Below are 11,307 nucleotides of genomic sequence, written 5' to 3'. Positions count from 1 at the left end.
AAAAATCTGCTGATATTCTTATTGGTTTCCCCCTGAATGTAATTTGATTCATTTCTCTTGAGGCCTTTAAAATTTTCTCTTTATTTTGTATGTTAGGTATTTTCATAATAATGTGCCTTGGTGTGGGTCTGTTGTAATTTTTTATATTTGGAGTCATATAAGCCTCTTGTACTTGGTTTTCCATTTCATTCTTCAGATTTGGGAAATTTTCTGATATTATTTCATTGAATAGATTTTTCATTCCTTTGGTTTGTTTCTCTTAGCCTTCCTCAATTCCAATAATTCTTAAATTTGGCCTTTTCATGATATCCCATAATTCTTGTAGATTCTGTTGGTGATTTCTTACCATCTTCTCTGTTTCGTCAACTATGTTTTCAAGATTAATCTTTTTTTCTTCAGTGTCTGAAGTTCTGTCTTCCAGGTGTTCTATCCTATTCATTATGCTTTCTATGGAGGTTTTTAACTTGGTTTATTTTTTCCTTCATTTCCAAGGATTTCTGCTTGGTGTTTTTTTCAGTATCTCTAACTCTTTATTGAAATGATCTCTTGCTTCCTGTAATGGCTCTTTAACTGTTGATTGGTGCAATCATTTAATGCCTGCGTTTGTTCTTTCATCTCCTCCTTCAATGCACGCATTTCTCTTCCATCTCCTCATTGCTTCCCTGATTGTTTTAATTATGTACATTCTGAACTCCCTTTCTGACATTTCTACTGCTGTGCTTCATTGTGTTTTATTGATTAGTACCTCTAGATTTGTTTGGGACATTTCCTTTCCCTTGTTTTCTCATGTTGGTCAGATGTCAGTGGGACTCTGTGAATATTGCAGATTTCCTCTATTGGCTTATAGTGTCGCTGTAGATTTCCAGTGTATCACCCTTCCCTGACTTCCGTAGCCTGAAGTCTTGGAGTACTTGATAATAGCAGTGCTTCCAAGGAATGCTGCCTCCTACGCCTCTTCTGGTTCCCAGGACTTTGAGCTGGCTCTGTGTGGAAGGCTCTCACTGGGGGTTCTGGCTCCCGAGAAGCTAGCCTGGTAAAGGCACGTCCTGCCAGAGGGGGTTGGGCTGTGGGCTGCTTGGGGAAGTCCCTGGCTGCCTGTCCTTGTCCTTGAAACAAACTGTGGGCAGGGACTTGCCGCCCTGTTTCAGGACTTGAAGCTTGGTTCTGTGCAGAACGGCTCTCACTGGGCGGCTGCTCCAAGAGCTGGAGAAGTCTGGACCTGTGGTTGGAGCCCACTGCTGGTGTGTGCAGGGCCGCCTGAGGAAGTCTCTAGCTGCCCTGCCCTACTCTAATAAGCCACCTGAATTCAGGCCTGCAACCCGGACAGAGCTTCACCGGGTGGGGGAGACTCACCCAGATGCTCTATTTTAGTCTGAGTCTCTCAATGCCTCCCCTTCTTGAATCCTGGGTTCTTGTGCAACTGGAGTGCAGTCACCCTCTAGTCCGCAATCTTGGATCCTTGCCTGTACTGGTTAATCATCACTGCCTTCTTAGAAATCATTCCATCTCCCCACCACCAAAAAATAGACAAATGATGTGAATACAGTTCTAACTTTTTCACATGTTGGATTAATTTTTTGTAACACAATAATTGAGAAATTCAAGCATATAGGGGGAATATAACATTTGTGTCTAGTTGTCAACATACAGTTTCTGGTTTTTCTATCCAAAATTATTTTAAGACATCTCTGATAGGTTTTAAGTTGTTTTTAGAATTTTATGTTAGAATGTGTTCACATGAATTGAGTACCTTTCAATAGGGATAATGCTTAATTTTTACCATATTATTTTCTGGCACATTACCAAGCCTGCAATGATTTAACAATCATTCTCTTTTAGGTTTAGTGTCTAGCAAATAAAACAGATTTCTGCAGAAAAGTAACCTATGCATAGGCATTCTTTAATTCCCTGTCGGGGCCTTTTCTACTGTGTTTTCCATGTTAGGGTCAGTGACACTATTAGTTCACCTCACATGATGATAGTTGGTGCTCTTTTGATGCAGTTTTGTGCTCTCATATTGTCTGGTTACATTTCTGATCAAAGTATTTTTGAATTTACAAATCTCCTGACATTTATTCTCCTTACTATTTATTTCTGTGATTATAGTTAATTGTTTAAATGAATTTTTCACATCTTTCCTCTGATGGACTACTATACTGATATGTCACCATAAGTTTCTTCACTTTCAAACTTTTTTAGCAGCTTTCCTTCAATATGTAGAGTATCAAAAACAGATATACCTATTAAGTGTAAGTAAAATTCTTGGCTAAAAATAAAAAATAATATGTACAGGTTAGATGAACTACACTGAAAAACTTAGAACACATATAGAAATTTGTAGCTCCATGAAGCTGAGCAATTAAAATTTTCAGGTCTCAGTTTCCTCTTATAAATATAAAGAGAGGAGTAGCTATGTAAAATCTGGGAGAAGAAATGAACAAAGCTATTTTATGTAAAATGCTTAGTTTATCTCACAATAGGAGTATCTTGGCTTCATATGAATATTGTTTTATCTTATAATAGTGACAACAATTTGTATAAAAACCATTGAGAAGTTTTGATGTGGAAGGACATTCAGCATGTGCAGAAATACTGTAATGGAAGAGACTACTCAGAGGAGGTTAAATTACATGGAAGTAATTTCAACATTATTTAAAAATGAAAACACATATTTCTTGGAAAAGTAAACATCAGTAACACAGGCCTGGGAGCAGTTTATGACAGCATGGTCCATATGAATAGAACTAGTAGAAGGAGAATATATGTTTCTCTGACAAAATGACAATCAGTTTGCATTCAATGGAGAAAATAAGTGTTGCAAATAAGGAGAATTGAAGTGTCTTCATTTGATTTTGAGACAAAAGGGAAATTTGTGGATTAAATTTTTACAGAATAAAACAAGAAGATTGATGTTGAATCTCTTGAGAAGTTTTTAAAGTGTGTTGGGTTGTGTTCTGGATTACTGGAGTAACAACATAATGGGCATTGTACAAAAAAATGTATGTCCCACTTTATATGACTAGGAGGAATACAATTCATAGACACAATTTTGTGTTGAAAGCAGTGGAGATGTACAAGAAAGTAGTCCACCTATCTTTCCCACTTTCTCTGAAGCCCAGTCAGAAATAGAAAATTGTCTTTGCAAGGATACATTCAGGAAATGCACATAAAGTGAGGGGAATGGGGATAAAAAAATACAAGTTATTTCAAATGTTGGAGTAGTTTGAGAAACACAAGAAACAATATTAGAAAGACATTTAGTACATACTTATTGCATGTTGGGCTTATATTTGTCTGATACATAAGTATTGAAAATGAAAGATTATAATACATCATAAACACTTAAAAATGAGTGATTGACTCATACATGCTATTCTTTATTCTTGTTAGCTGGAGGTCCTGGAGATGGGATGCAGTTGTGCCGGCAGGGGTCCTAGAGGTCAGGTGTCTTTGGTGTGGTAGTGAGATCCTGGAGGCCAGGTGCAATCAGTTGGTCTGGCAGTCCCGGTGATAGGGCACAGTCAGTTGGTCTGGGGGTCCTGGTGCAGGGTGCAGTCAGTAGATGTGAGGGCCCCAGAGGCAGGGAGTGATCATTTGGGTTGAGGTATCCTGGAGACAGGGCTCAGTCAGTCCAGCCAGGGGTCCTATGGTGCCTGGCTGTTGTCTCAAAATGACAGCAGCCATGTGTAATCAAACCTTCCGGTACGATACCAGTGAACTTCCAGGCAGCAGCAGGCAGCTGGTGTTCCACTGGCAGTTGGTGATCAGTTAGCTGACTGTTGTGCGGATGATCGGGAGGTGAACCTCGAGTGTTGAGTGATGGATAGGCGTAAGGCAGGCGATGGACAGGTGGGGTGGATAGGCAATGGCAGATGATAGACCCTGACAGTGCAAGAACTCTTAAGCATAAACAGACTGTCACTTTCTAAGTGGGGGTTGTTGATACTGGCAGGAAAAGTGCTTGGGTTTAGGTGCACAGTGGGATAAAAGATGAAGACTTGGGTGTGTTGTGCCCAGCAGCTCGAGACCCCACAAAGACCACCAGAGACCACGATCATATGCAAGCACAAAGAGTCCTTTTATTAGCAAGCTCTAAACCTGTTCCTCCACGCACTCAGTAACCAGTGACACTAAGAGGCCCCCAGCCTACGTTTAGCAGAGATTTTATAATGAAAGGCAAGCAGTTTTACTGTGCTCTTTTTGATTGGTTAACATATAAAATGTATACGAAGCATGTTATTTTAAGTTCTGTGTCACCCTGACCACTGAGAGGATGGTTGTCATTATCTTTAAGTTTGCTTTTGTGCCAGCAAAGTTTGCTTTTGGGTCAGCCACCTGGCCTTTACAGGTAAGATAAGAGATGAAAATTCTTTGCACGCTTTCTGAGGGGTTGAGGGCAGTTTGGGAAGAGCCTTGTATTTACATAGGTGCAGGCTCTTTCTATCTTTATATTCCCCCTTTCCAAAAACAATTTAGAGAGCCAATCATGGGCCTCTATATTTTAACCCTTGCTGCTTCACGAGCTGATATTGGGCCTTAGCACCATTCGCTGTACTGTATTTATTCTATCTTTAACAAAGGAATTAACTTACTGATTGTACAAGGTCCTAAGTTAAAGCTAGTAGCAATAATATTAGGGTTTCCACTATAGCAGACACCAGAGTAGTTAACCAAGGAGAAAAATTGAACCAGGATTCAAACCAGCTCTGACTAGCTTCCTCTTCTTTTCTGTTTCCTAAGTTCTTCTCTGAATTTTGCCATAGATTTCCTCACACTCCAGAATGATTAGCATAAACCAACATTCTTCTCCCAGGGCTTGCACATAGACCTCCTTGCTTACAGTCTTAAAAGGCAGGTAAGTTTGGTAATCAATGAGCTTTGGGGTTCCTTAAACAGTGTTTCTCCCAGGGCAGTCTGCAACTTCCAGAGGCAGATGGCTTTCATGGCCTTCATTTCCTCAATTTGACCCGGATCCCCCATTTCTACACTAAAGCTCTCTGTCCCCATTTCTGGCTTCATTTCCACCATCTAATTTTAGGAACTCCTTGCTGCGGTAGGGAAAGGGGGGTGACGACCATTCTGGCTGCTTTCGAGCTTGAATGGGGGCAGAGTGGGGCAAGCTGTTGAGTTCCCTTTTAAAAATCAGTCAATCAAGGGGTCAAAGGAGAAGTCTGCTTGCGGAAGAGCAGGTGTAAAGTCGTCTGGGGGGGTGGGTGCTTCTATGAGAGAAAGACAAAAAGACATGAGTACTGAAATGGGATTAGTACAAAGTAATGTTGCAGCATCTGGAACATGCCAATGAATATCATAATGATGACAGAAGTCAATAATTCTTCACCAGGGGGTGGAAGAACTGAGAAGTTGTTCCCATAACAAGGCCTAGCAAAGGCTGAAGAGGACAAGGCCTTTGTTTGGGGACTTTAACTTTGTCCAGGTTATCAGGAGTGTAAACACAACATTTAACCCTTATTGTCATTGATGTCCCCAGAAAATATAGTTAAGCTACTTAATGTCATCTGATTTTTGTAAAATATCCCTTTATTGGTATAACCTGTGTTTAGTAGAGATCTCTATATTTCTGTTACTTAGGGACTAGGTAATCATACTAGCAAACATAGATTAAGCCTACCTGTGACTGTAGGCCTTAAACTGACTAAATCTTCTGACTCTGATACTTTTTCTCTTGATAGTTATCAGGCATATTTTGCCTAAGAATCTTTCATTTGTAGCTTCCAGTCTTTATTCTAGTGGGCTAATACAAGTGTACATCTTAAGTTACATTAACTATTATTTTCTTTTAAATGGCCCAAGAATGGCTATATTTTGGTTTTAACCTGTTTTGCTAGGTGTCTAAGATCAATCTGGTCAATGTGACCTGTCCTGTCTGCTAAAGAGTCAGCTGAGTTCCCACAGGTGACCTCACAGAGAACTTAAGAGCAGCTTCTTACCCAGTTGTGGCGTTGCATTAGGCAGGGTCTCCTTGATGAGTGGCTTCCTTTGGAAGCGTCAAAGGATTGTCTCCCTTTTTCCATGACCCTCCTTTGCTGCACATGCACTGAGTGATTTTCATCCTCTAGTCTCAATAATCTCCTTGATCAGGAGGTTGTGTGACCCACGAGTTGCAACGCTCCTTAGAGAGTTCTCTTGTTCGTGGGTTCAGGCTGACTGAGGGAAAAGATACAAATACTGGTGTATCTTGCCCTCTGTATTTTAATTCCATCTCTAAGTTTGATCTTAAATCATCCAGCAATCCAGTCTCACCAGTCTGGGCTTTAACTTCCAATGTCCATAACTTTACAGGTATTTACCCTTTTATCTAACTGGAGTCTGGATAGTACTGAAGTTCCCACTATTCTGTTCTATAGGTGATGCTTATTATAACAAGTTACCTAGGTTGTGTGCTTCTTCAAGCAGCAAACTCTGCAAGACATTAACAGGTACAGTTTTACAAAATTAATGAGCAAGAGTAAAACCTATATAATCAGCTTGTATAACAGCTATCTTGAATTTTGGCTGAGTTCTACATTATATACCCTGTTTGAGATCACAGTATTTTTTACAATAACAATCAATCTTTTGAGCACAAGCTATAAATGAGTTGATGTCTGGATTACTTTGGAGCCATTCTAAAATGCAGCAGGGTGAGGCAAGAGCCTTATCTCAGGTAAGGCAGGGCTCTTCACAATCTTAAGTAAAATGTTCTAATCCTAACTGCTAATTTTTGCCCCTTTTGCTCCATGACCCCCAGCACTGAGCCAAATTTTCAAGTTAGTGAGGGGCAAAGGACTATTGATGGGAAATAAAGGATTATAACACAGATTTTGAGATTAAGCGAGATCAGATGGAGCCTTATTCTCTGATGGAGATGCAGATCTAAAGAGTTTTGTTAGCAATTTTTATACATGTCTTATTATTAGGTTAAGACTATGTAAGCATTATTCTTTGTTTTCAGGAAAGTTACAGAGACTAGAACATCTATGTACTTTTTTTTCCACAACTGCAACGTGCAATGTTAGGAAACTCTGTGTAGCTCTCAAAGAAGGCCACTGTCCCAAGTTATGTAAGGTGGGCAGGAACTAGAGAAGGGAACTGATGAAACATCTGATTATCTAGCAAAACCATTTTTTTCTGCCCAAGAGCTGTGTTCCTGAGATCATGTAGAGCTGATGGGACTCCTGTACAGAGCCTCCCCAGGGAGGGTACTGCCACAGCAGGTTAGGCATCTTGTGAATTAAAAAGTATCTGATCATTTTAAATTTTAATTTTAGGAGTGCTCAGTTTCAATACAGACAAACATGACACCGACAGCATGACATACAAATAACACAAAATCAAAGGCCCTTGTAATGTTTCTCTCATTGCAATGTAACAGATGTTTAAAAATAATTCTAGAGTTGGATAAAAATAGAACTGAACAAAAAAATTATTAGCCTAGGTATGTAGGATCAAAATTATGAGCTCAAAATGCAGCATTAAAGAAAAACAAAAATAAGAAGCCCAAGAGTTAAATGAACACCTTTTTTTTTTTTTTCTGCCTCAGGTCACGTCCCCCATCCCACTGAGACTTCTGCAGTTTACATTCTAATGCAGATTTCTGGAAGGCAAGCACGGGAAATTGCCTAGGACCCTTTTAACCCTTTTGTTCCTGGTTGAGAAATCAGGTTAGCTTTGAATGCAGAAAATTATGAAACATTATTTCCCACTACTTTTGAGGAATGGAGCTGCTATAATCATACTTCTTACTGCCATGGGTACTCCAAGGGTACAAAGGGGGAGGGGCAGATGGCGGGAGACCTTTGTTATTATTAGTTGTCTGTCTCCTCCCTTCTCAGAAGTTACATGTTTGAAGTGAAGGCCCTGGGGGTCATTTTCTAGTCTTTTGGGTTTCACTTTAAGCCTGCTCTTCAAGCTGGGAGCTGCTGAGCTCTCTGCCTAGGTGAGATTGGAGTAAACAAACCTCTGAGGACAAGGAGAAGGACCATAAAGTAGCGTACAATGAGTATCCCTAAGCCTACGAAGGGGACCTGAGTGAGAGGACCAAAGGGAGCCTATCTTCTGACAAACAAAGAGGTGTTTAGGATAGACTAGTGAAGGCTAACAATGTGAACAAGGGAACCTGGCATTTCCATACTAATTATCCCAGATCTTAATCCTACAATTTGGAATTACTATTCTGACCAGCAAGGGAAGGGGAGCATCCAGGGGGGGAGTGTTGTGTAGTCCTATTTTAACCCTCCAAAAATGAAGGGACAGAAGCTGCACCTCAAACAGATGTGGGGTGCATGGAGAGAGAAGCTTACTTATCTCACTTGCATAGATCTTGATGAAGATGGCTACTCCGTGGAGCAGAGTGTAGCAAACCCACTCTCCTTTAGGTGGTCCACACCGTAGTTTCGTCCTCTGGTATAGACCTCTGAGAAGTGACCTCAGGAGGGAAGTCTTAGGAGTCACCTGAGCCTGTTCCCTGTATAATTCCAAAAGGATGACATGAATTTCACCATTGATTATTATTTTTCCTTTCCTTAGGAGATTTATGACCCGTTTTTCTCCAGATTGGAGATGAGAAATTTAAGAGTGAGAATAAATAGTACTTCTCATATGAAGAATTTTATATGAGACAAGAGTAAAGACACATATGTACAATTCCACAAACAGAGAACATATAGCACACTAGATCAATTGGCTAGTTGGAATTTTGTTGACAAAAACTAAACTTTCCAATTGCAACAAAGAGTCATGCAGATGCAACACAAAAAGTGTTTAGATGCAACACAAAAGTTACCAAGATGCAACACAAAATTTGCCCAGATGTGACAAAGAGTCTCCCGATGCAACACAAAAGTGTTACCCAGATGCGACAAAGAGTCACCCAGATAGGTCTCCGGGACATCTCCCGAGACCCTGCTGGGGTTCTATAGTGCGTCCGCAGAATTTTACCAGCCCAAAACCAGAACCTGCAGGCAATCCATACAAGAAAAAATGCGGCAATGCCTTACTCACTGGCCAATGATGTCAATTATGACTCTATGATCAGGTGTCTGGGTGGGCTTGGGGTATCCCGGAAGAGCCCCCATATGTTGTGCCCAGTGGCTCAAGACCCCACAAAGACGACCAGAGACCACGATCAATGCAAGCACAAAGAGTCCCTTTTATTAGCAAGCTCAGCCTGGTCCTCACGCACTTGGTAACTGGTATGCTAAGAGGCCCCAAGCCCATGTTTAGCAGGGTTTTTATTATGAAAGGCAAGCAGTTTTACAGTGCTCTTTTTGATTGGTTAACATATAAAAGTGTACACAAATCATGTTATTTTAAGTTCTGGGTCACCCTGTCCTCCGAGAGGAGGGTTGTCATTATCTTTAAGTTGGCTTTTGTGCCAGCAAAGTTTGCTTTTGGATCAGCCACCTGGCCTTTACAGATAAGAGACAAAAATTCTTTGCAGCTTTTATGAGGGGTTGAGGGCAGTTTGGGAAGAGCCTCGTATTTACACAGGTGCGGGCTCTTTCTATCTTTACAGGTGTCTAAATGATAACTGAGTCCTCACAGAAACACTAGTCTCTTGCAAAATTATTATGAGGTAAGTTTGGTAGTCTCAGACTATGAATAAAAACTTGAATGCTACCTGACACAACCAAGTTATTATGTTATTAACAAAGAAGTATGATTCAAACGCAACTGCTCATTGGTAGTTTTGATCCCATGAAGAAAAATGAAAACAATGCAGGATTTATGTCAGAACTTTACTAATCTGTCAGTGGGGTAAGAGGTTTCTTTCTGTAGTAGTTTTTGAGAACCAGAAGAACACTTTACTTGTTCCAAGTTTTTGTGCCATTTACTACTATAAGCTAGAGATAGAGTACATTTAAAATTTCCATCTCATTCCCTAGCACTTTAACATTCGCTTTCTTAAAATCCAGACCAAGATTCCACTACAAGAATGATGTTCTTGTATGGTTCCTGACTAAACATGTTTTTGGTTTTTTATATTGTTTGTTTTTGATTTTGCATTTACAATAGTTACTAATCAAGTAAAAGAATATGCAACAGAGGACTATTGTCCACTAGACCCTGAAAAAGGTACTAAAAAGTCCTCTGGTTTTAGACAATCACCAGATCATCCAACGCCCTTACCTGTAGCTTGTTTCTGACCTTCCTCCTGCAGGCAAACAGTCCTTTCCATAGCAGACTTCACACGACCCAAAAATGCAAACACTGAATGTGTAACATGGGAATACATGCCGTAGCACCACCACCGTTACCTGGTACTTTGCAATAAATATACCACAGATAGTGAACTGTTACTGCATAAATAAAATAGTAAAAATCACTACAAAAATCAGAAGTAATTAATCTGCATATTTATTACTTTAGTTTCTGATTTACCTTAATGTATAAGCTAATATGAAGCCAGAATGGGAACAGGCAGTTAGTATAGAAATAGGGAATCAAGTCATATTGAGGAAATGAAGGCCATGAATGCCATCTGCCTCTGTAAGTCAGGAGACAGATGTGGGAGAATGGAATGTCAAGAAACCTGCAGAACCCATTGATGAACCAATATTTACCGCCCATTGTCAGGAGACTACAGGCAGGAAGCTGCTGTATTAATGAGCCCCCTGGGCCCTTACTTTGTCCTGAATCACGTTTGGCCCTCACCACTGCCCACATCCGGCTTTTCTTCCCTTTCTTACATCTCACCTGCAAAACCAGGCTTAATCTCCTAGGAAGGAAGGAAAGAGATAAGGGGGAGAGAATGGAGAATAAACCCATAAAAAGGACAAGATTTGCTCATCCCATGGATTCCGTCCGCCTTTGGGGCCCTTCTTTCCCCCCAGGAGAATCCTGCTTTTACTTTTTTCTTTAATAAAGCTGCATTTCCACTCTACATTAGCCTTGGCGTGCTTCTCGGCATGATACTTCAACACCTTGAGGAAGCAGGACTATCACTGGTAAAGACGGTAATCAGATTTGGAGGTCCCACCAAGATCTACGCCAAGGTAAGTAAGCTTTTCTCTCATGCACCCCATCTGTCCGAGGTGCATCTTTCTGTCTCTTCTCTTCCTTCTGAAGGGCAAAATGGGCACCCGTCGGCTACGTAAAAGCATTAGTGCAGCTGCTTTTGGTGACTCTGGTGAGAGGTTTCCCACCCAGGCAAGTTTCCAATCACCCCTGCTCTGCAGCAGTTGGGGCTCTCTGCTGAAGCCGTTTCCTACTTTCCTGTCCAGGCCCGGAGCACAATTGCCGTGAGAACACAGTGTCCCTAGTCCTGATATGCACAGGATGCATGGAGGCAAAGGAAGGGTTGAAACA

The sequence above is a fragment of the Sciurus vulgaris genome (genome assembly GCF_902686455.1).
Source record: "Sciurus vulgaris genome assembly, contig: HiC_scaffold_425_arrow_ctg1, whole genome shotgun sequence".
NCBI classification, from domain to species: domain Eukaryota; kingdom Metazoa; phylum Chordata; class Mammalia; order Rodentia; family Sciuridae; genus Sciurus; species Sciurus vulgaris.
The sequence above is the reverse complement of the archived record's forward strand: the minus strand, read 5'-3'. Positions refer to the sequence as shown.